This window comes from Somniosus microcephalus, chromosome 11 (assembly GCF_052327205.1).
Source record: "Somniosus microcephalus isolate GS21.2 chromosome 11, FLI_Smic_1.0, whole genome shotgun sequence".
In the NCBI taxonomy this organism is placed as follows: Eukaryota; Metazoa; Chordata; class Chondrichthyes; order Squaliformes; family Somniosidae; genus Somniosus; species Somniosus microcephalus.
Genome location: NC_140997.1, coordinates 192,170,581 through 192,192,735, shown reverse-complemented (window position 1 = coordinate 192,192,735; position 22,155 = coordinate 192,170,581). Strand labels below are relative to the sequence as shown.

General features: G+C 47.4%; 1 protein-coding gene across 3 annotated transcripts in view; it reads right to left on the bottom strand.

The window, feature by feature from the left end:
- LOC147111064 (protein FAM107B-like) overlaps positions 1 to 22,155 on the bottom strand; it is a 251,642-nt gene that overhangs the window by 6,186 nt on the left and 223,301 nt on the right. The window lies entirely within an intron of this gene.

Below are 22,155 nucleotides of genomic sequence, written 5' to 3'. Positions count from 1 at the left end.
GCCATCCCCATACTATGGAGGTGTAAAAATACAGAGCTAAAAAACTGCGGCACTTCTGGAAAAACTCTGGAGAAATCCGAACTGACTCATTAAGACATTCGAGCAAATCTCTGGGAGACTGTGGTAACTCATAACTCCCTATAATAGCAGTTAACTAGCAACTTAGTCTGTGTAACTGGAACATAAAGCTTGGTATTGAAATAATCAAATATAAAGGAATTAATATTTAGGAGTTTGGAGTCACAGCATGCCATATTTTGATGCCACATACATTGCTGATTTCTAATTGTCTTGCACCCACTTTGATTTAAATATGTATTTTGTGTTACATGGAATCATTATAATTATGAGGTTTGTTGACATAATTGGTTTTGATGCATGCACCTTAAACAAAGGATATCTAAAATTTGAGTGACACATTCCTATCACCAAATATCATGTGGCACCATGATTGATCCTCTGCAGTACACATAAAAAAACAACTCTCTCTGTTTTCACCACGAGTATCAGAGAAATGGCTGGACATAATTTTTCCGCCCAATACATTTTTCCAATTGCCCCGTCCCTTTTGAAGGCATTAAATTGTTACTGAATTATTATTCCACGGATGCAGGCCTCCTTATATTGTTTTGCTCAAGTGGTCTTCCCCCATGTATGAGCTAGACAATAACTGTTGATAGGCTATTATACCAGCAGAGAAATCACAGCTGATAATTTTAATAGGAGTCTTACAGATCTTGGGGGGAGAAATTCAGTATTGCCCCATTTGGGGCGCAATTATCGACCGGGCGCAAAGTTTAGCGCCTGGCGCTAATTATCACCTCCGACTGTAAACTTGTCTTCTATCGCCCCGGAGGTGATTGGAGCGCTAAATCAGGCACTACACACCTCTCTTAAGGCGCTAACGCCGAGGAGCGAGGTGCTAACTCAGAGCGCTGGCAAAGCTCAGGTGCTGTCAGTTAGCGGTGGAACACAGACACACTGGCGCTAGCCAGTTCTTAAAGGGGAGGGTCGATCTTGCTCCCCAGCCACACCCTGCTCATTGCAGCCTTGAATCTCGGCCTGGACAGACCTGAACTTCAAATCTGCTGCAAAGAACAATGGAGAGGCCCAGGGAACGAGCTTAGCGCTTCAGCGGCTGGGCTTTGGTGGCTCTGGTTGGCACAGTGGAGCGCCGAAGGTCAGTACTCTACCCACAGAGGGGCAGGAGGCCATTGTCATGCGATTATAGAAGAGTCTGGAGGGAGGTGGCTCAGCACGTCTCCTCCAGGAGCATGGTCCCCAGGACCCACACCCAAAGTCGGAAGAAGTTCAATGACTTCACTCGGGTAGTCAGGGTGAATGGCTGCCTTTCAATACCTCTACATCCCTCCATCTCAACCTCACTCTGTGCCCAGAGGGTTTAAAAACCCCAAATGCCCAACACTCATCCAAGACCTATGGCCATCTCATAAAACACACATGCACATTCCACACCTTGCATACATTAAGGGCTATTCAACTATGGGAGGCACATCAGGCAAGCACATGGCTGCACATTTACTCAGACGCCGTCCTTTTTCTTGCAGGCCAAACTATCTCACAACAGGACGCAGCAGCAACGGATGGGTGGAGGGCTGGCTGAGCTGCAGACCCTCAGTGATTTGGAGGCGCGCCTGCACAGGATCGTTGCCAGCCAGGTGATCGGTCCCGTGGCCGCTGGAGAGGTCAACCCCCTTGGGGACAGCAATGGTAAGTTCATCAGCTTTCTCTCCTCTCTCATTCCACTTGGCCCTCACAACACCAGCCTTTGACACTTTCAATCCAACTTACTAAATCTCTCCAGTCCTTGCTCCCTTACTGACCTCCTGTCCTGTCGCTAAAGCCACACTTATACCTCCCTGCTTTCACATAGTGAACCACCAGCTGAGCAGCCTGTCCCTCAACCAAGCAGTGGGAGCGATAGCCCAGGCGAGGAGGAAGAGGAAGCCGGAGCCTCAGCGCCTGTGTCTCCCAAGGGAGCCATGCCCACATTGGGACCACGTCTTCCCTGGAGGGGAGCAGGGGGGAAGGGTCTGATGAGGGTGAAGCTCCTGGACCCAGTGGGCTGCAGCAACGCGATGGGGGTAGGGAAGCTTGGGGGCCATATCCCCGGAGGGAGAGTAGGCCAGTGAGTCCTGCTGCACTGGATGCAGAGGAGGAGCGGCTCATCACTGAAATGAACACCCAGGCGGTGGACATGCACACTCAGCTCATGAGTGTAATGGGAAGGGTGCCCAAAAGCATTGATGGACTGGCAAGGAGTGTGGAGCGCTCCGCTGCAGCACAGGTGGACGCAACGGCTTAGTGCTGCAATTCAGTCACTGGCTGCTGCCATCCAATTTCAGACTGCCTCATGCAGTCTCAGATTGATGCAACGCAAGCACTGACTGCTGCCATCGTCGCTGGTTCAGCCACATTGATCCGGAGCTCTCTCGGCGTCGCAGCAGGCCAGCAATCTGTGCTCGAGCAGATTGCTCCGGATGCTGAGGTGCTACCCCGTGGGAGTGCCAGTGTGTCGGTCGAGCAGGAAGGTGCTGTCCTTGCTCAGGATGACAGCATTCCTGCTCCCACCACTGTCGCTTCCCCATTGCACTTGACACCGCCAGTAGCCCAGACTGTTGCCTACCATGCAGAGTTGGTGCAGTCTGCAGCCGGGGCCTCCAGGCCCAGAGCTGGTCGAGGCCGTCCTTCAAGGGCATCTGTAGTCTCAGGATCTGACATTCAGCAGCCTTCCACCAGCCTTGCTGCAGCCACTGGGGCTCCATTATGGAGGAGCATTGGGGTGAGAAGGGGGGAAGTGCGCAAGGCATGGAGATCACCCTCGAAGGGCAAAAAGTAGTAGGTCTCAAGAAAAGGTGGGAATGTTTATACTAAAGGTCGAGGTTCGTCTGATAACATTTGTTTACTGTTTTGGTGTTTTTCTCCAGCTTGTGTGAACCAGTTCTGTTAATTAATGATTTGTTGTGTTTGTTTCTATTAGTTTGTTCTGAATAAATGACACACACAGAGTTTGTTAAATATAAAAGTTGTTGTATTCGAAATGTACATGTTTGGCCTTTGGAATCATTGATGCTTTGGCTGGCTATAGGGGTTGCAGGTTGCTTTCCATGATGTTGTTTGTTACGTCTGTGTATAAGAAGACACAGACTGCGGAGAACGGTACAATAGGTGTTTACTCAACGTGGCTCAGACTGCAACTGATCTGTACAGATTACTACTCAGCGTTATATACAGGTGTGGTCACTGCCGGTACTACAGTATACATGAGCTGTAAAAAGTAGTTCCCCCCCTTAAAGGTACATACATTACAATTCCTCCCCTTTTAGATGAATAGTACCATAACACTCATTTAACAATTAAATATCAAACTAATTACAATTAACACTTTTAACATGCAACATTAGCTGAAAATAGTCTATTTATAAATTCAGTCTTTGGGGAGGCTTCCTGATCCTTTCTGGATAGCGCCTTTCCCGAGTGTCTTGCTCTTGGTACGGAGGCGATTCTGGCCCCCTGTCGTCGGTTGGTTCATCAGCTTCCAATGCTACTGTTTCTGGGGTAGATGCTACCTGTACGTCGGGTTCATCACCAGGTACGTATGAGCGAAGCATGGGGTTGACTCGTTCCTGTGACTCTAGGATCTGGTCAGCATGGTGTCTCACAATGCTCTCCCCAACATCCACTGTGTACATTAGTGGGCCCTGCCGTGTGCATATCGTTCCTGGCTGCCATTTTTCTGTTCGGTAGTCGCAGGCCAAGACTGGTTGCCCTACATTGAAGCTCCTTGTTGGCTTCTCATGGATGTGCTGGAATTGCTTACTCTCAACATCTCTTCGTACGTTTGGTCTGAGCAAATCCAGGCGAGATCTTAACCTTCGGTTAAAGAACATCATGGCTGGGGCCTGGTTGGTGACTGCATGTGTCGCATTCCAGTAGGCGAACAGGAAATTGTCCACCTTGTGCTGCAGCGGAATGTTGTCATTGTACATAGCCTTTATTGCCTTCTTAAAGGTTTGTACGAACCTCTCAGCCAATCCATTTGTGGCTGGATGATACGGGGCGGATGTGTAATGCCTTACCCCATTCTTTTTCAAGAACCTCCGGAACTCTTCGGACACAAACTGTGGTCCGTTGTCGGAGCAAATCTGTTCCGGCAAGCCATTCCTGGCAAAAATGGTCCGTAGGACTGCAATAGTTTTCTCCGTGGTGGTGGAGGACATTTTGATGACCTCAGGCCATTTCGAGTGCGCATCCACGGCTATTAAAAACATTGAGTCCATGAATGGACCAGCAAAATCAATATGCACCCGTTGCCATGGAGATGAGGGCCCCTCCCATGGGTGTAGAGGGGCCTGTGGTGGTGCATTTTGGACTTTCTGGCATCCTGAGCAGCTCTTGGTCAGGTCCTCGATTTGTTTATCGATTTCCGGCCACCACACATAAGCCCTGGCTAGGCTTTTCATTTTTACCCCTCCCAGATGACCCTCATGAAGCTCATTGAGCACTCTATCCCTTAACTTGGGTGGAATTACCACTCGGGATCCACACATCAAGGTCCCCCGGCACACTGACAGCTGTTCTCTCCTTGTCGAGAATGCTGGCAACAGTGAGTCGCCATGCGCTGGCCATCCCTTCACCGTCAAATCATATACCCGAGACAGTGTCGGGTCATTTCGGGTTTCCTTTTCGATACAAGCGTTAGTTACCGGTAGGTATTCAACTATAGTCGAATGGAATATTTCGACAGGATCCACTGCTGGTGCTTCCTCCGCAGTAGGCAGTGGCAGGCGTGATAGCCCATCAGCATTTCCATGCTGTTTCGTGCCCTTATATTCAATCTCATAGTGGTGCGCCCCTAGAAAAAGTGACCATCTTTGTAGTCGTTGCGCAGTCATCACCGGAACGCCCTTCTTCGGATTAAAAATGGAGACAAGAGGCTGGTGATCAGTCAGCAAGGTGAATTTCTGCCCGTGCAGATAGTGATTGAACTTTTTCACTCCCCACACTAGGCTGAGGGCCTCCCTGTCAATCTGGGCGTAGTTACGCTCGGCTGAGGTTAGTGATCGTGACGCAAAGGCTATTGGCCTCTCTGAGCCGACCGAGAATTTGTGCGACAGCACCGCTCCAATGCCGTAGGGTGACGCATCACATGCCAACCGAATTGGTAATGCTGGGTTGTAATGGGCCAATACCTCTTTCGATGTGATTAGTGTTTTGCTCTTCTGGAAAGCTCGTCTACATTCGTCACTCCACTTCCATGGCACCCCAGTTTGCAGTAGGGTGTTAAGTGGGTGTAGTATTGTAGACAAATTTGGCAAGAACTTATGGTAGTAGTTTACCAGCCCGAGGAACGACCTCAGTTGTGACACATTTTCCGGTGCTGGAGCCTTGACTACTGCCTCAATCTTCTCTGGGGACTTAGGTAACCCCTCTTTATCGATAACGTGGCCACAATACGAGATCTGTTTTCTAAAAAACTCGCATTTGGGGCGGTTAGCTCGGAGCCCATATTCCTGCAATCTAGTGAGCACCTGCTCCAGGTTGGCAAGGTGATCACTGTCATTTTTGCCCGTGACCAGGATGTCGTCCAAATAACACTGGGTCCCTGGGATCCCTTGCAGGACTTGTTCCATTGCCCTCTGCCAAATAGCTGGAGCTGATGCTACCCCGAATACCAGCCGGTTGTATTGGTAGAGACCTTTATGGGTGTTGATTGTGAGGTATTTTTTTGATGCTTCTTCTACCTCCATTTGCAGATATGCCTGGGCCAGATCAATCTTAGTGAAGCGTTTCCCTCCAGATAGCGAGGCGAAAATATCTTCAATCCGCGGAAGTGGATATTGTACGGTGTGAAGGACCGGGTTCACTGTTACCTTAAAGTCCCCACAGATGCGAACCTTCTTTGGTTCCCCAGGCGTGCTGCTCAATGACTTTTTCATCACAGGGACGATGGGTGTAGCCCACTCGCTCCAGTCTACCTTGGACAGTACACCTGAACGTTCCAGACTCTCCAGCTCTGCTTCGACGGCTGGGTGGATCGCATAAGGTACCGGTCTGGCCTTAAAAAATTTTGGGCTTGCGTTTTCTTCAATTTTAATCATCGCTGTCATGCCTTTTAGTGTTCCGAGTCCTTGCTGGAACACTTCTTTCACGTCAGTTAGGATCTTTGACAGTCGCCCAGGTGTGACGTCGTCATCCTTTTTGTCAGCCACAGTCAGTGCCTGTATGGAATGCCAATCCAGTTGTATTTTCCGGATCCATTCACGTCCCAGTAATGGTGGTCCTCCATCTTGCAATACATACAGGTCTAGTTTTGGTGTTTCCTTACCGTTATGTATAACGGTCACCCTTATTTTTCCTTTGGCGTAGACTTTTTGCCCCGTGTACGTCTTCAAAATAATTTTTGTGTCTCTCAAGGGTATGTGTGAGAATAGCCGCTCATAGTCCCATCGGTTTATGACTGTTAGGGCTGATCCTGTGTCCAATTCCATCTTTACCTGGACTCCTGCAATCTTGAGAGTGACCCAAATGGTTCGGTGATCCTCCGTTGTGATCACATTATGTAGTTTCAGACAACTCAGTTCCCTGCTTTCAGAGTCGTTATCACTCTTTTGTTCATCTGAACTATTCTCCGTCATTTTATGTACCTTCTTGTACTTTCCTTTGGTAGGTTTCTTATTGCTGGTTTTCTTTCCCGACCTGCAGACTCGTGCTATGTGTCCTACTTTTCCACACTGTCTGCACACTTTGTCTTTGAACCAGCAATCATTCTGGTCGTGTGTTGTTCTGCCGCAGCAATAGCACTTCTCTGTTCCATATGACATTTCGTTTGTGCCATATTCTTGCGGTCTCTGTTGTATCTCTGCAGCGCCCCGTGCTGCTGCTTCATATGATACCGCAATGCTGAAAGCCTTTTCCAGCGTAAGGTCCTTTTCAGATAAAAGCCGTTTCTGGGTTCCTTCACTTTGAAGCCCACACACAAACTTGTCCCTTAAGGTATCTGCCAGTCCCACTCCAAACTGGCAGTGTTTCGATAGTTTGCGCAGTTCTGTTAAATAATCAGCATTGCTTTCATCCTTATGCTGGTTCCGTCTGTGAAACTTGAATCTTTCTGCTATCAGCAGCGGTGTGGGGTTTAAATGTTCCTTTAGTATCGTTACTATGTCTTCAAAACTCTTTTCCATTGGCTTCGTTGGGGTTACTAGATTTCGTAATAAACCATACGTCTTTGCACCCATTAAATTTAACAATACCGACGCTTCCTTGTCATCTGACACCCCATTTGCCTTGCAGTACACCTCTATTCGTTCGACATATGTAGTCCAATCTTCGACTTCATTGTCAAATGCGGCGATACTGCCACTCTTCGGCATTTTGGGTGTGGTTTAAAATGGTGTCTCCCAATGGCTTAAAATGGCGTCTCCCGCGCTTTCCTTCCTCCCCCGCTGCTGCCGACGCCACTCCCGGCGGTTCTCGTGGCAATGGCAGCGCCCTGTAGGTTTCGCGCGCTTCTCCTGCGCTGCTGCCAACGCCGCTCTCGCCGGTCCTCATGGCAATGGCGGCGCCTCGCGGGTTTCTGCGCATCTCTCTCTCCCTCTCTCCGACGCTGCTCGGCCCCTGAACACCGGCTGCGCCCTGTGCGCTCTGCCCTCTCTCTCTCTCCCCCATCGACGCTGCTCGGCCCTTTGCTGTGCCGCTCGGTCGGGCTCTAGCCCGCCGCTGTCTGGGAAGGGGCTGCGCACTACCTGTTGCCAGCCCGTTTCGCTGGACCACCTCGACTGGAAAGCCAAGCCTGGCTCTCGACAGCCTCCCCCGCAATTCTCGAGTCTCTGCTGGATGACTGGGCGGTTGCCCGTGGTCGACGCCCGAATCTCTGGCCTTGACCTCCGATCCACTGATCTCCAGGAACGAATCCCCGGGAGGAGATGCAGAGTTGCAGGTAGGTTCGAACCTGCCTCGTCGCCAATGTTACGTCCGTGTATAAGAAGACACAGACTGCGGAGAACAGTACAATAGGTGTTTACTCAACGTGGCTCAGACTGCAACTGATCTGTACAGATTACTACTCAGCGTTATATACAGGTGTGGTCACTGCCGGTACTACAGTATACATGAGCTGTAAAAAGTAGTTCCCCCCTTAAAGGTACATACATTACATTGTTCTCCATGTCAGAAGCCGTCTCCTGAGTAGGGGCCTAGAAGCGGCTTGTTAGCAGCCTTTGACGGACGGCCCTTGCAGTGGCAACATTGTGGGCCTCCCTCCTACCTTGGTGCTGCTGCTGATCATCCTCCTCCTCTTCCTCCTCCTCCGGTAGTGCACCCAGGCTTGGTGGCATCGGCTGGGTCCTGAGGATTGCCAGGTTGTGAAGCATGCAGCACACAACTATGAAGAGGGTGACTCGCTCAGGAGAGTACTGCAGGGCTCCTCCTGAGTGGCCCAGACAGCAGAACCTTTGCTTGAGCATGCCGATCGTCTGCTCAATCATTGTTCCTGGTGGTGATATGGCTCTCATTATACTGCAGCTCGGCAGGGGTGTTGGGGTTATGGAGCGGTGTCATCAGCCAGGTGCAGAGTGGATAACCCTTGTCCCCGAGGAGCCACCACTTGGCTGATGCGGTGCCTGGAAAGGGTCTGGCACACCAGTCTGGCGTAGGATGAAAGCATCGTGGCTGCTGCCAGGATAGCGGGCATTGACAGCGAGTAGCAGCTGTCTGTGGTCACAGACCAACTGCACATTTAAAGAGTGGAACCCCTTGCGGTTTCGGAAAACCTCTGCATTCTCATGCGGTGCCCGCAATGCCACATGCGTGCAGTCAATGGCGCCCTGCACCATGGGGAAGCCCGCTATCCTCACAAAGCTCAATGCGCGTTCATGCTGTTTGGCCCGGGTCTTGGGGAAAGAGATGTACTGGCATCTCCTTTTATAGAGAGCATTTGTCACCTCCTGGATAGAACAATGGACTGCAAACTGGGAGATATTGGCGATGTTCCCAGTAGCTGCTTGAAAGGAGCCGCTGGCATAAAAATTCAGAGCCACTGTGACCTTCACTGTCACCGACAGAGACGTCCTGCTCCTCAGTTGAGGCTGCAGATCTGGCTGCAGCAGGTGGCAGAGCTCAGTGACCACCTCCTTGCTGAAGTGCAGCCTGCACAAACACTGCCCCTCAGACCATTCAAAATATCGTGCGTGCGCAGTTTTTCGCATTGAAAAGCCGGCGAGCCGGCTGAGCAGGAGGTCCCGAGAGCTGTGCGGCCACTCAGCTTAAAGGGAACATTGCTGCTGAGTATTTCCTGCATTTTCTGTTTTTATTTAAGATTTCTAGCATCTGCAATATTTTGCCTTTGTTGAAAGTAAATTATACGCTTCCCAAAAGGATCTCCCATGTGTTGCAGTATAGTTTCTGTGTTGATTGCTACTTTGTCTATTGCGAAGATATGGGGCCGAATTTTCATTGAGGAGGCGTGACTACAACTTTTGGGGTTGTTGTCCCGCCTCCATCGAGTTGTGGCCAACCCACGCGATTTTCACTTGATTGACCTTGTTGAGCCCGCCCAGCGGGCTCAGCAGGCCAATTAAGGGCCACCCAGCAACAAGTGACGTCACCAATTGACATTTCATCTGTCAAAAGCTTTTGACAGATGAAATATCAGTGTTTCACAGCTGTTTGAAGCTGTTAAACACTGACAATCTGTACTCTAAGTTAATTCCTTCCTCTCAGGATGATTTAGAGATATCTCCGGGACAGAAAGCTGAATGCTGCAGATTTTGACAGATTGCGGCCATTCTGCTTTCTGTGCTGGTGGGATGACGGACACCCGAGACCTGAAGGAAGGAAGGCTGTAAAGGTAAGTAAAGATATGTAAAACTTCTTTAAACACTTTACACAGACCAAACACACTTACCTCTGCACTCATGCACCCATCACTCACCTGAACACCGGACATCTCGACCCTCCAAGCCCTTCATCCCGATGGCCTGTCTTGCTAACTTGGCGTGGTTTGGAGCCGTTGGGAATCCCACACTTCACCAATAAAAATAGGGATTAGGCTAAAAACTGGCAGTTAATTGGCACTAATCCCCTTCCCGCCTCGGGGAGGCGGCTCCCAGCAAAGGTCGGGTATCCGCCTCCTTTGAAACTGGCATGGAGGCGGGTTGGGGGCGGGATGGGTTCGTGCCCCCCGATTTCAAGATTTTAACCCCCCACACGCCTCCAATCCCGCCTCCACGGCTTAATGAAAATCCTGCCCATCGTATTAGATCCGCCTCTGTCCTAGACTGGCCATGAGCAAGGATTATTAAAGTTCCCCTATCAATGCTTGTTTAGTGAGTACCTGCTTTGTCACACAGCTGACAAGCGGAGGCAAATGGAAACATTGTCCGATTTTACGTACAAGCTTTTCTTCTGAAGACGTTACTTCAAGTTCAGAGAAGTTTTGAAACATTTGTTATTTTTGATACAGATTTTGTAAGTTAAGTTAGGCCACTATTTATTTTTCTGATGTTATTTGAAGTTTGCACCTGCTAATTTTTTTTAAAATAAACTTGATTCATAGTTTGTAGCCCGAGGTAAATGGTCTGCCAGAGTGTTGTTTATCTGCCAGCAGAGAGATCCGACGCTCCTATTTCATTGAGTTTATCAACAGCACAATGGCTGAACTCTTCACCCCGACTTGGGCATCAACCTTCCCGAGATTTGTGATTTATTAGCCAGTAAATAGATAAGTGAGCAGGAGCAATGACATACTGTAGATTTACAGCAGTGACGGGCTTAACTATCACGCCACTCAGTAAACTGAAAGGTAAACTGGACTGGCCACAAGGTCCCTGAATATTAACTGTTACCTGGTGTTTTGTTGCTGACCTATCACAGTGTCCCTCTGGCTGGGGTCGGGGCACAGCTCTGGGGTGGGGGGGAAACACTGAGCCAGTAGAGACACGCTCCGATGGAGCAGCCGCACAAAAAGTCCAGGCCACTGGCAATATTCTGGGGCCACTATATCAAAACAAGCCGGATCATTTTAATCCGGCTTTTAACCCCATAGTTAGAGAAAGAAAGAGGCCAAGTTCAGATCTATCATTGATTGAAAAATGCTTCATTTTTGTTACAGCAGGCGCTGTTGGGTTTGTTTTGTTCAGTAGATGGCAGCAAAGGTCAGTTTATTGTTGGCGGGCCACGGCTGGGCTTCCTCAGCCACAGCCTCAGGCCCAGGCTCCCAGCACCAGCTCCCTCCTCGCCTGAGCTCAGTCAGGTTTGTCTTCCTAAACACTGAGTATTTATTGCAGGAAAAGTGCTTGTTGTTACATGACACAATCACCACAATCTTTGATCCGACAAAAAAAAACACTCCGAGTTCCCCCTCTTGTGTCTGGATAATTACATACAAGCCCCTTTTACCCCCGAGGTCCAGTCCCAGACCAGAAATGGTTGAGTTCAGGGTTCTGAAGCCACACAAAGACTATTTGGGTCAGGATGGAGATACAGTGAAGTCCATACCAGGCCCCACTTCCTGCTGCATTCTTTGGAGAGGTAAAAGATAACAACTGAATAAATCAGTAAGGGGAACATGCGAGAAAAATATACACTGTGTGAGACAGACGTTAAGGAGAGACAGAGAGAAAGAGAGATTTACAGAACGAGAGAGAGTAAATGAGTGAGGAAACAAGTTAGAGGCAGGCAGATACTGAAATTACATTTGACGTGTGTGAGAGGCGGAGAGATAAAGAGGGGAAGACTATGAACTGTGGAGGGAGGGAGAAAAAAGCCAGAGGCAGTTTACTTGTAAAAAGAAAAATTGTTCACAAGCAATGCCAGGCGAGATGAACCGGTACAAAATAAACAATGTAAGTTTTTATATAGCACCTTTAACGTAGAGAAATGTCCCAAGACACTTCACAGAGGTGTAATAAGAAAAAATAGACATTGAAGCAAAGAAGGAGATATTAGGAGAGGTGACTAAAAGCTTGGTCAAAGAAATGGGTTTTAAGGAGGGTCTTAAAAGAGGTGAAGAAAGGTTTAGGGAGGGAGGGAACTCCAGAACATGGGGCCTCGACAGCTGAAGGCACGGCCACCAATGGCGGGTCAGAGGGAGGGGGACTGAGAATTTGTGGGAGGACTGGGTTGCAGGCTTGGAGGAGATTAGAGAAATAGGAAGGGGTGAGGCCATAAAAGGATTTAAACACACAAATTAGAAGTTTAAGTAGGAGTTGTTGGTAGGCAGGGAGCCAATGTAGGTCACCACGGGCAGGGATGTTTTTGTATTTATATAGTGCCTTTAACATAGTAAAACATCCCAAGGCGCTTCACAGGAGTATTATAAGACAAAAAATTTGACACCGAGCCACATAAGGAGAAATTAGGGCAGGTGACCAAAAGCTTGGCCAAAGAGATAGGTTTTAAGGAGCGTCTTAAAGGAGGAAAGAGAGGTCGAGAGGTGGAGAGGTTTAGGCAGGGAATTCCGAAGCTTAGGGCCAAGGCAACAGAAGGCACGGCCACCAATGGTTGAGCGATTATAATCAGGGATGCTCAAGAGTGCAGAATTAGAGGAGCGCAGATATCTCGGGGGTTTGTGGGGCTGAAGGAGATTACAGAGATAGGGAGGGGTGAGGCCATGGAGGGATTGGAAAACAAGGATGAGAATTTTTAAATTGAGGGATTGCTTAACTGGGAGCCAATGTAGGTCAGCGAGCACAGGGGTGATGGGCGAACGGGACTTGGTGCGAGTTAGGATACGGGCAGCCGAGTTTTGGATTACCTCAGGTTTACGTAGAATGTGGGAGCCCAGACAGGAGTGCGTTGGAATAGTCAAGTCTAGAGGTAACAAAGGCATGGTGAGGGTTTCAGCAGCAGATGAGCTGAGGCAGGGGTGGAGACAGGCAATGTTACGGAAGTGGAAATAGGCGGTCTTAGTTATGCTGTGTATATGTGGTCGGAGGCTCACTTCAGGGTCAAATATGACACCAAGGTTGTGAACAGTGTGGTTCAGCCTCAGACAGATGTTAGGGAGCGGGATGGAGTCAGTGGCTAGGGAATGGAGTTTGTGGCGGGGACCAAAACAATGGCTTTGGTCTTCCCAATATTTAACTAGAGAAAATTTCTGCTCATCCAGAACTGGATGTCGGACAAGCAGTCTGACAATTTAGAGACCGTGGAGGGGTCGAGAGAAGAGGTGGTGAGGTAGAGCTGCGTCTCGTCAGCGTACATGTGGAAACTGGTGCTGTGTTTTCGGATGATGTCGCCAAGGGGCAACATGTAGATGAGAAATAGGAGGGGCCAAGGATAGATGCTTGGGGGACACCAGAGGTAATGATGTGAGAGCAGGAAGAGAAGCCATTGTAGGTGATTCTCTGGCTACGATTAGATAGATAAGAATGGAACCAGGCGAGTGCAGTCCCACCCAGCTGGACGACGGTGGAGAGGCGTTGGAGAAGGATGGAGTGGTCAACCGTGTCAAAGGCTGCAGACAAGTCAAGAAGGACAAGGAGGGATAGATAGGTTACCTTTGTCACAGTCACAAAGGATGTCATTTGTGACTTTGACGAGAGCCGTTTCAGTACTGTGGAAATCTGATTGGAGGGATTCAAACATGTAATTGCAGGAAAGATGGGCATGGATTTGGGAGGCAACAACACATTCAAGGACATTGGAGAAGAAAAGGAGGTTGGAGATGGGGAGGTAGTTTGCAAGGACGGAGGGGTCAAAGGTTGTTTTTTGAGGAGGGGGTGATGATGGCAGATTTGAGGGAGAGGGGGACAGCACCCGAGGAAAGCGAACCACTAACGATGTCAGTTAACATGGGAGCCAGAAAAGAAAGTTTGGTGGTCAGCAGTTTGGTGGGAATAGGGTCGAGGGACCAGGAAGTGGGTCTCATGGACAAGATGAGCACGGAGAGGTCAAGAGGGGAGATCGGAGAGAAACTGGAGAAAGATGTGAGTTCAGGGCTGGGCAGGGGGGAACCTTAGAGGAAGTTTGGCCCGGTGGGTTAGGGGAAGGAAGGGAAGTGGCAGAGGCAGCTGATTGGATGGTCTCAATCTTAGAGACAAAGAGGTCCATGAGCTCCTTGCACGTGTTGTTGGAGATGAGGATGGAGGAGACAGGGGAGAGGGGTTTAAGAAGACGGTTAGCAGTAGAGAATAGGAGCCGGGAGTTATCTTTGCATTCCGGAATGATTCTGGAATAATGAACAATTTTGGCAGACGAGAGCAGGACCCAATAATGCTTCATGTGGTCCAGCCAGATCTGGCGATGAATGGTTAAACCAATTGTCCGCCATATCTGTTCAAGTCTGCGTCCTTTGAACTTAAGGGAGTGAACATGAGGACCGTACCGGGGGAACGGCCAGGGTGAGAGAGTAATTGTTTTAATAGGGACTAGGGCATCAAAGGTGCAGTTGTAAGAGAGTTGGGAGAGAGTTATTTCCAGGGGTGGACACAGAGGGAAGTATGGTTGGGAGGTGGCGGGGGGGATGTGGGTGGAGAGCGATACGAGGAAGTGGTCAGAGATGGCCTTATCTGTGATTGACGCAATGGGAGTAGCGAGGCCACGAAAGATGGCAAGGTTGAGGGGATGGCCGTGAATATGGTATAGCAAAATACTGCGGATGCTGGAAATCTGAAATAACAACAGAAAATGCTGGAAATACTCAGCAGGCCAGGCAGCATCCGTGGAGAGAGAAACAGAGTTAACGTTTCAGGTCTGGGACCCTTCATCAGAACTGGAAAAAGCTGGAGATGTAACAGATATTAAGCAGGTGCAGAGACAGTGGGGGGGGGGGGGCGGGGGGGTTAGGAGGGGAGGAAGGAATAGAAAGAACATCCTGTGCTTTTGTAAGAGGCAGGAAAGATAAAATGTTGCAAATGGGAATGGCAAAAATCATACTGCATGAAAAATGGGGGCAGGGATAATTATCTGAAATTGTTAAACACAATGTTGAGTCCGGCAGGCTGCAAAGTGCCCAATCGAAAGATGAGGTGCTGTTCCTCGAGCTTACGTTGAGCTTCATTGGAACAATGCAATAGGCCGAGGACAGAGAGATCAGAGTGGGAGTGAAGCGGTGAATTAAAGTGACAGGCGACCGGAAGCTCAGGGTCACCCTTACGGACTGAACGGAGATGTTCCACAAAGCGGTCGCCCAATCTGCGTTTGGTCTCCCCAATGTAGAGGAGACCGCATCGTGAGCAGCGAATACAGTATACTAAATTGCAAGAAGTACACGTAAATCGCTGTTTCACCTGGAAGGGGTGTTTGGGGCCCTGGACAGTGGGAAGGGAGGAGGTAAAAGGGCATGTGTTGCATCTCCTGTGCTTGCACGGGAAGGTGCCAGGTGAAGGAGAAGGGCTGTTGGGGGTGATTGAGGAGTGGACCAGGGTGTCGCGGAGGGAGCGGTCCCTTCGGAATGCTGAAAGGGGAGGTGAGGGGAAGATGTGTTTGGTGGTGGGATCACGTTGGAGGTGGCAGAAATGGTGGAGGATGATCCGTTGAATGTGGAGGCTGGTGGGGTGAAAGGTGAGGACAAGGGGAACTCTATCGTGGTTCCGGGAGGGAGGGGCAGGGGTGAGGGCAGAAGTGCGGGAAATAGAACGGACACGGTCAAGGGCCGTGTCAACCACGGTAGAGGGGAATCCTCGGTTGAGGAAAAAGGAAGACATGTCGGAAGCACTAGTATGGAAGGTGGCATTGATAGAACAGACGCGGCCGAGATGGAGAAACTGGGAGAATGGAAGAGAGTCCTTACAGGAAGCGGGGTGGGGGGAAGTGTAGTCCAGGTAGCTGTGGGAGTCGGTGGGCTTGTAGTGGATGTTTGTTGAAAGCCGATCACCAGAAATGGAGACGGAGAAGCCAAGGAAGGGAAAGGAAGAGTCGGAGATGGACCATGTGAAGGTGAGGGAAGGGTGGAAATTGGAAGTAAAGTGAATGAACTTATCTAGTTCAGGGCGAGAGCAGGAAACGGCACCAATACAGTCATCGATGTACCGGAAAAAGAGGTGAGGGAGGGGACCTGAGTAGGACTGGAACAAAGAATGTTACACATATCCCATGAACAGGCAGGCATAGCTAGGGCCCATGCGGGTTCCCATAGCAACACCTTTAATTTGGAGGAAGTGAGTGGAGTCAAAGGAGAAGTTGTTCAAAGTGAGAACAAGTTCAGCCAGGCGGAGGAGGGTGGTGGTGGATGGGGACTGGTTGGGCCTCTGTTCAAGGAAGAAACGGAGCACCCGAAGGCCGTCCTGGTGGGGGATGGAGGTGTAGAGGGATTGGACGTCCAAGGTGAAAAGGAGACGGTTGGGGCCAGGAAACTGGAAACTGTTAAAGTGACGGAAGGCGTCGGAAGAGTCGCGAATGTAGGTGGGAAGAGACTGGACAAGGGGAGAAAAAATAGAGTCGCGATAGGAAGAGATAAGTTCCGTGGGGCAAGAACAGGTTGAAACGATGGGTCTACCAGGGCAGTCCTGTTTGTGGATCTTGGGAAGGAGGTAGAAGCGTGAATATGGGTTGAGCAGTTTACACGGAGGGAAAGATTAAGGGAGGATAGGAGGGCAGCGAACTCAGAGGAGAGAGAGCATGATGAATTGAGATGGAGGTTGAAATCACTGAGGGAGGAGAGCAGTGAAGATATCTCGACAATAACATTTTTAAGGTACTTGGGTGGGCGGTAGAGAACGATAAACATAAAAGAATACAAGAAAAGGGAAAGGAAATGGAATTAGAGTAGATAGCTCCAGCACAAGTGCGATGGGCCGAGTACTCTCCTTCTTTGCTGTAACTTTTTTGATTCTTTATACTGTAACCAATTTCCTATGATGGTGCTGCTGAAAACTGATATACAGTATGTAGCTCAGTGCTGCCACCACCAGGACATGGATAGTACTGCAGCTGTATTTGTTTATTGATGTAAGAAGTCACACAACACCACGTTATAGTCCAACAGCTTTATTTGAAATCACAAGCTTTCGGAGCGCATTTCTCCACTTCACCTGACGAAGGAGCAGCGCTCCGAAAGCTTGTGATTTCAAATAAAGCTGTTGGACTATAACCTGGTGTTGTGTGACTTCTTACATTTGTCCACCCCAGTCCAACTCCGTCATCTCCACACTTTGTTTATTGAGGAAGTGACAGGATGTAGTGGAAACAGAAAGGCACCAATAACTTCATCTTTTAAGCAGATTATTTTCTTGAAGTGTTGTGCATCTCAAATTTGCATTGTAAAAGTTTGCAGGCACAAACCTCAAGGATAATGGCAGGAATATCATTATGTGTTATTTGACTTCGGAAAACAGAGAATTCAAAGAACTGGGGGGGATAATGATGTTGATCATAATGGTTGACCAAAACGGTTCAATGGAGAGTGGTTCCTTACTAAGACCATCGAGTTTAGAGCTGGAGGAAAACAGTGAACTGAGAGGGTCAGCTTCGGTTTAGGGGAGCTAGTTACATTTGAAAAGGATAGAAAGAGGAGACACAAAATATCCACAGCATGTTTATGTAGCACTGAAAGATGCTGTATTGCTTCTATTGAATTGCTCGATTCTTTGCTGTGGAGTTAGGAAAGGCAGGCTCCACTCAAATGCAGCAGAGAACACTGCTCACTGTCCTTCCATCATCAGTATGATTTTAATCATCAAAAACAACTGACAATTACGAAAATGTGAATGGTTAGGTGCCAAAGTTTATTTTCATTCCTCTTCTCATCAGCTTTCTTTTCCCTCCTCTCCATCCTGTAGATATCGACTCTTTATAGCGGTACTGCTCCATGGATGCAGAACACTCTCCAGTAACTTGCCGAAGTGGCTGTTATTCATATGGATGCTCTATGTTGTGCTACTGCACTTGTTACCATTCCTTCCTCTATGCAAAGGGTCGCCAAGCTTTTTGACTTTATGGCTGTATAGATTGTAACATGGAGCTTCAGGGGCCACAACTAAAGTATAAATCAATGTTGTCATTATTTGCCTACATCCCAAGCTGTTGATACCAACAGATCTTGGTGTTTTCATTTATCTCCCAGTAGTTCTAAAAACAGCCCTTTCAAAACCTCCAGGCCTAGAAAATCCAAACCACTAAGTTAGAAGTGGTTTGAGGGCTGTGTTCAGGGGCTGTGTGGGGCCTGGGCCTTGGGCTGGACAGCCCTGCTCTCTCTCTCTCTCACACACACACACACACACACACACACACACACACACACACAATTTGTCATAGGAATCTGATAAGTATAATTAAAAAACAATTGTTATTCACGACTGAAGTGATCTCACTGAGTAGGCCACATTATAATTATTGAATAAGTAGACTTAAGAAAATTGGCAAATTTTCTCAGCAAACCAAAGTTCACAGATATTAAAAATCTGTCTCACAAATCCTTCCTGCATATTTAGAGATAAACACTACAGTATTCTGTACAAAATTAATGCAAATTATTGTATCATTCAGAGAAAGTCAATCTAGTCGGCTCTCAAATAAGCAGTCTGTTCCATTGGCCTTGAGGGTGGATTTTTATATTGAGTAGCAAAGACTCCAAACTTATGCTAAAATGGAATTAAATTTCATCTTTCACTAAACATCTCTGAAACAGGACTTATTGCTACTAAAGATCTCCTTGTATAATACACCATGTCTAAATTAACTATTTGCTAGTTAAACCTCCCCCTCTTACTCATATGATCACTTGGTCTTAAGATATAAATGGATGAGGAAGGCCATTCAGTCCATCCACCCAAAACACCCTGAAGTCTTTCCACTGCAGCATCCAATTGTTTCTTAAATTAATCCAGGGTTTTTGCCAACAGTACTCTATCAGGAGTCCAGTCCATGTATTGATCACTCTTTGTGTGAAGAACTTTCTGATATCAGTCCAAAATTTGTCATTTACCAGTTTGAACCCAAGCACCCATGTTCTCCTCTCGCAATTTAATTTAACTAATTTTCTGGATTTCCATATCGTGTAATATCTTACGTACTTCCATGGAATCACATCTCTGACACTTTCTATCAAGGCTGAAAAGCACTAATTTTTCCAGTCTTCCTAATAGCTTAGACCTCTGACACTAGGGATCAGCCGCGTGTCCAGTGCTTGAATGTCTCTCTTGGTATCCAGTACTGGGCACAGTACTCAAGGTGTGGGCTGATGAGAGCTCTGTACCGTTTGATCATGCTTCCTCTGACTTGCATTCTACTGTTTGACCTTTATAGTTCAACAACCTATTGGCTTGGTTGATTGGTTGAATGCTCTGGATTGGTTGGACATTTGAACATCGAGTCTGCTATGGTTCTTGGGTCTCTTTCAGCCTCATCCATAGCTATTTCAGTTCCATTCATGGAGTATGTGCGCCACCCATTTTATCTCCCAATGTGCAGTATTTCACGCTTGTCCGCATTAAATTTCATCTGGCATTTTTTGACCATGATGGTATAATCCTTCCTAGTTTTCCTTTCTCTAAGTTAACCCTTTCTGCGCTTGTCTTTGTTTTTGTGTTCTCACTCAGACAAATAAAGAAAAGGGATTAAATCACCGCAACCATGCAGAATATATCACAAAATAAACAAACAATATAACATTTCAAATGCAAAGTTTCACTTGTCATATAAACTGCGGCAATAAACATTGGTAGGCTATCCGACTGCATGGGCATCACAGTGGTGTCCAATCCTGTCCTCATCCAATGCGCACAAAGCATTTCGGGTAGGGGGATCACTGGATTGCATCCAGGAGCCAGAAACTGGCCCAATTTCCCCCTCTAATCAGAGGCAGAGAGACTAATTGTAACATACCCACTCGGACCCGGCCAGAGATCAACTAACTCAGCACAGACCAAGCATTAAACGTGGAACTTTCCTGGTCTCTGTGGCAGAGTTACTGAATGGCTAAACTCACTGAGTAATCCCAGGGTTTGTTCTTAAATTTGAATGCTTACTCTACTTGGCAGGACTTTGCACTGGCTGGTTCTATATTCCAATGTTGATCCTTCTCAGTGTGATTGCTGATAGATTAAGCAATCAGATGGTAAAACATGCAGCAGCCACATCTGCAGCAATAGGACAGTGGAGTTGGATTAAAGAACAAACAGGTCTGAATTTTTAACCATGTTTATGTATTTAACACCTTTGCATTTACACCGTGTTGACAGTGCCTATCCAGGAGTCTGCGAGAGGGAACGGCTATCTATAGTCAGCTGCGACAGAAGTGGAAAGATCAGTAGCATTCTTGTGTGGGGAGTGGCAGAGGATACCTTAACTGACCTGCCTTGGGGGATTTAGTGGTATGCTGAGAGTAGCAATTAGAAATGCCAAGGAAAAACAAGGCTGAACAAACTGAACTCAATGCTGAGATGGTTTTCCCCCCTCCCTCCTCATTAGCCTACTCACGGTTACACAGGTTTATCTGAATGTTTTTCACCTGGCAGCGCTTGCTAACACACAATTCATGTCAGGTTGATAAACGTTTGACAAAGCTCCTTAGCAGTATTTAGTGACAGTCTAAGGTGTACTGTATTACCAGTGTACCAGGTGTTCTACCAAGACGTCTAAAATGCAGTGACCTGTGCTATTTACAAGGTTAATTTTTCCTGATGTTTTGTTAGGAGTTGAAGAATCTGACTGTTAAAAATAAGATTTCCCTCCCACCATCTGTTGAGCTACTGAAGTTAATTCTGCACAGGTAGACTTGACAAACACAAGTGCTTGTGCAACTTTACTCTTTTCCCTGGGTTCCTGTTAAACACAGAGTCAAAACTCAAAGGTAAAAGGGAAGGATCAGCAAGGTGAAGATACAAAGCACACATTCCAGCAAAAATAAAATCACATTTTAATAATGACCACTGCCAGGATTTTAAAAACAATTAAAAAAACTTTCAAACTCCTTTCGCTCCTTAAAATAGTGGGAAACAAATAACTTTGTGGCAACCTGATCCAAAATAAACTTTGAATGTTCAATCTATGAGTCACTTTGAACTGTTTTTCTCATTAATCTTTATTTAAGGATCTGCCAATCTTATCTCCACTTGGCTCTGAAGACTCCACATACCCTTGTGTTTTGTTTATATATATATATATATATATATATATATATATATATATATATATAGAGTATATATGTGGTCTCCATACAACCAACTCAGAGATTACAGACTATATCAGTAATTAATGAGATGGGCTGTGTTTATTTTGGATGTTAATGGTTTTGGCACACAATGAAGCAGAGTCCTAAATCAGACAAGGGCTGTGTTAGCAACTCAGACACTTAAGCATTCTGCGATTTCACTGTCTAACTCTCCAGACGAGGGAGGCAGATTTTTTTTCTTATCTTACAGAATTTTGATAGTGCCATGGTCTAGACATTGGAGCAGTGGGGCACACGATGAACTCCACTCATAGATCACTTCATCTTAAAAACTCAGCCACTCTCTGGCTGAATGAATCCAACCACAAAGCAGGCTTTGTATTAGTGGTCGGAAGTAAATGAGAACAAGTCTGTATATCAAGCAGACTTGCAATTAAACAGAATAAATATGATCATATAAAAAAAAGTCTGTATATTGATATGTACGGATCTTAGCTGTAGGGCCAGTGAATTCTCTGGAAAATGAGCAAGAACTGATACATCTCTCTGGCTCGTTGATGCTGGGATATTGATTCATTTTTCTTATTTGAGGGAAAATTCCTCAGTTTTCTTGGCACTTTTCTGGCCTCGTCTCTCCAAGCTACACATTAACTGTGACTAAGGTGGAGACCAGCTATGAAGTGTGGGTTGGCGTGGCAATGTCCCTCTTTCTAATTTTCCACCTTCTTCTAGAGAGGTGCCTCACTTCTGCAAACTGCCCCCTGAAGTGACACTGCTGAGGTTTATGACTTAGTGCCTTGGCGAAAGTTGGACCCAGCAGGTGCAGTGAGCTGGTGCTTCAGGGGAATACTGCTGCCGAGATACTGAAATGTTGGAGCTGAAAGCAGTGTAGCAGTCAATCCTACTTTACCAAAATGTCAGCCTCACCAGACAGGATAGGAATAGGCCATGATGTCTCCATGACTAACACTTACTATCTGCTTGAACATGAAGAATAGCCATGGGCAATGTACCAGACAGCACTCAGCATGCATTGAACCATACACCTGTATTAGTCTACGTTGACATCCAGAATAGGAAGA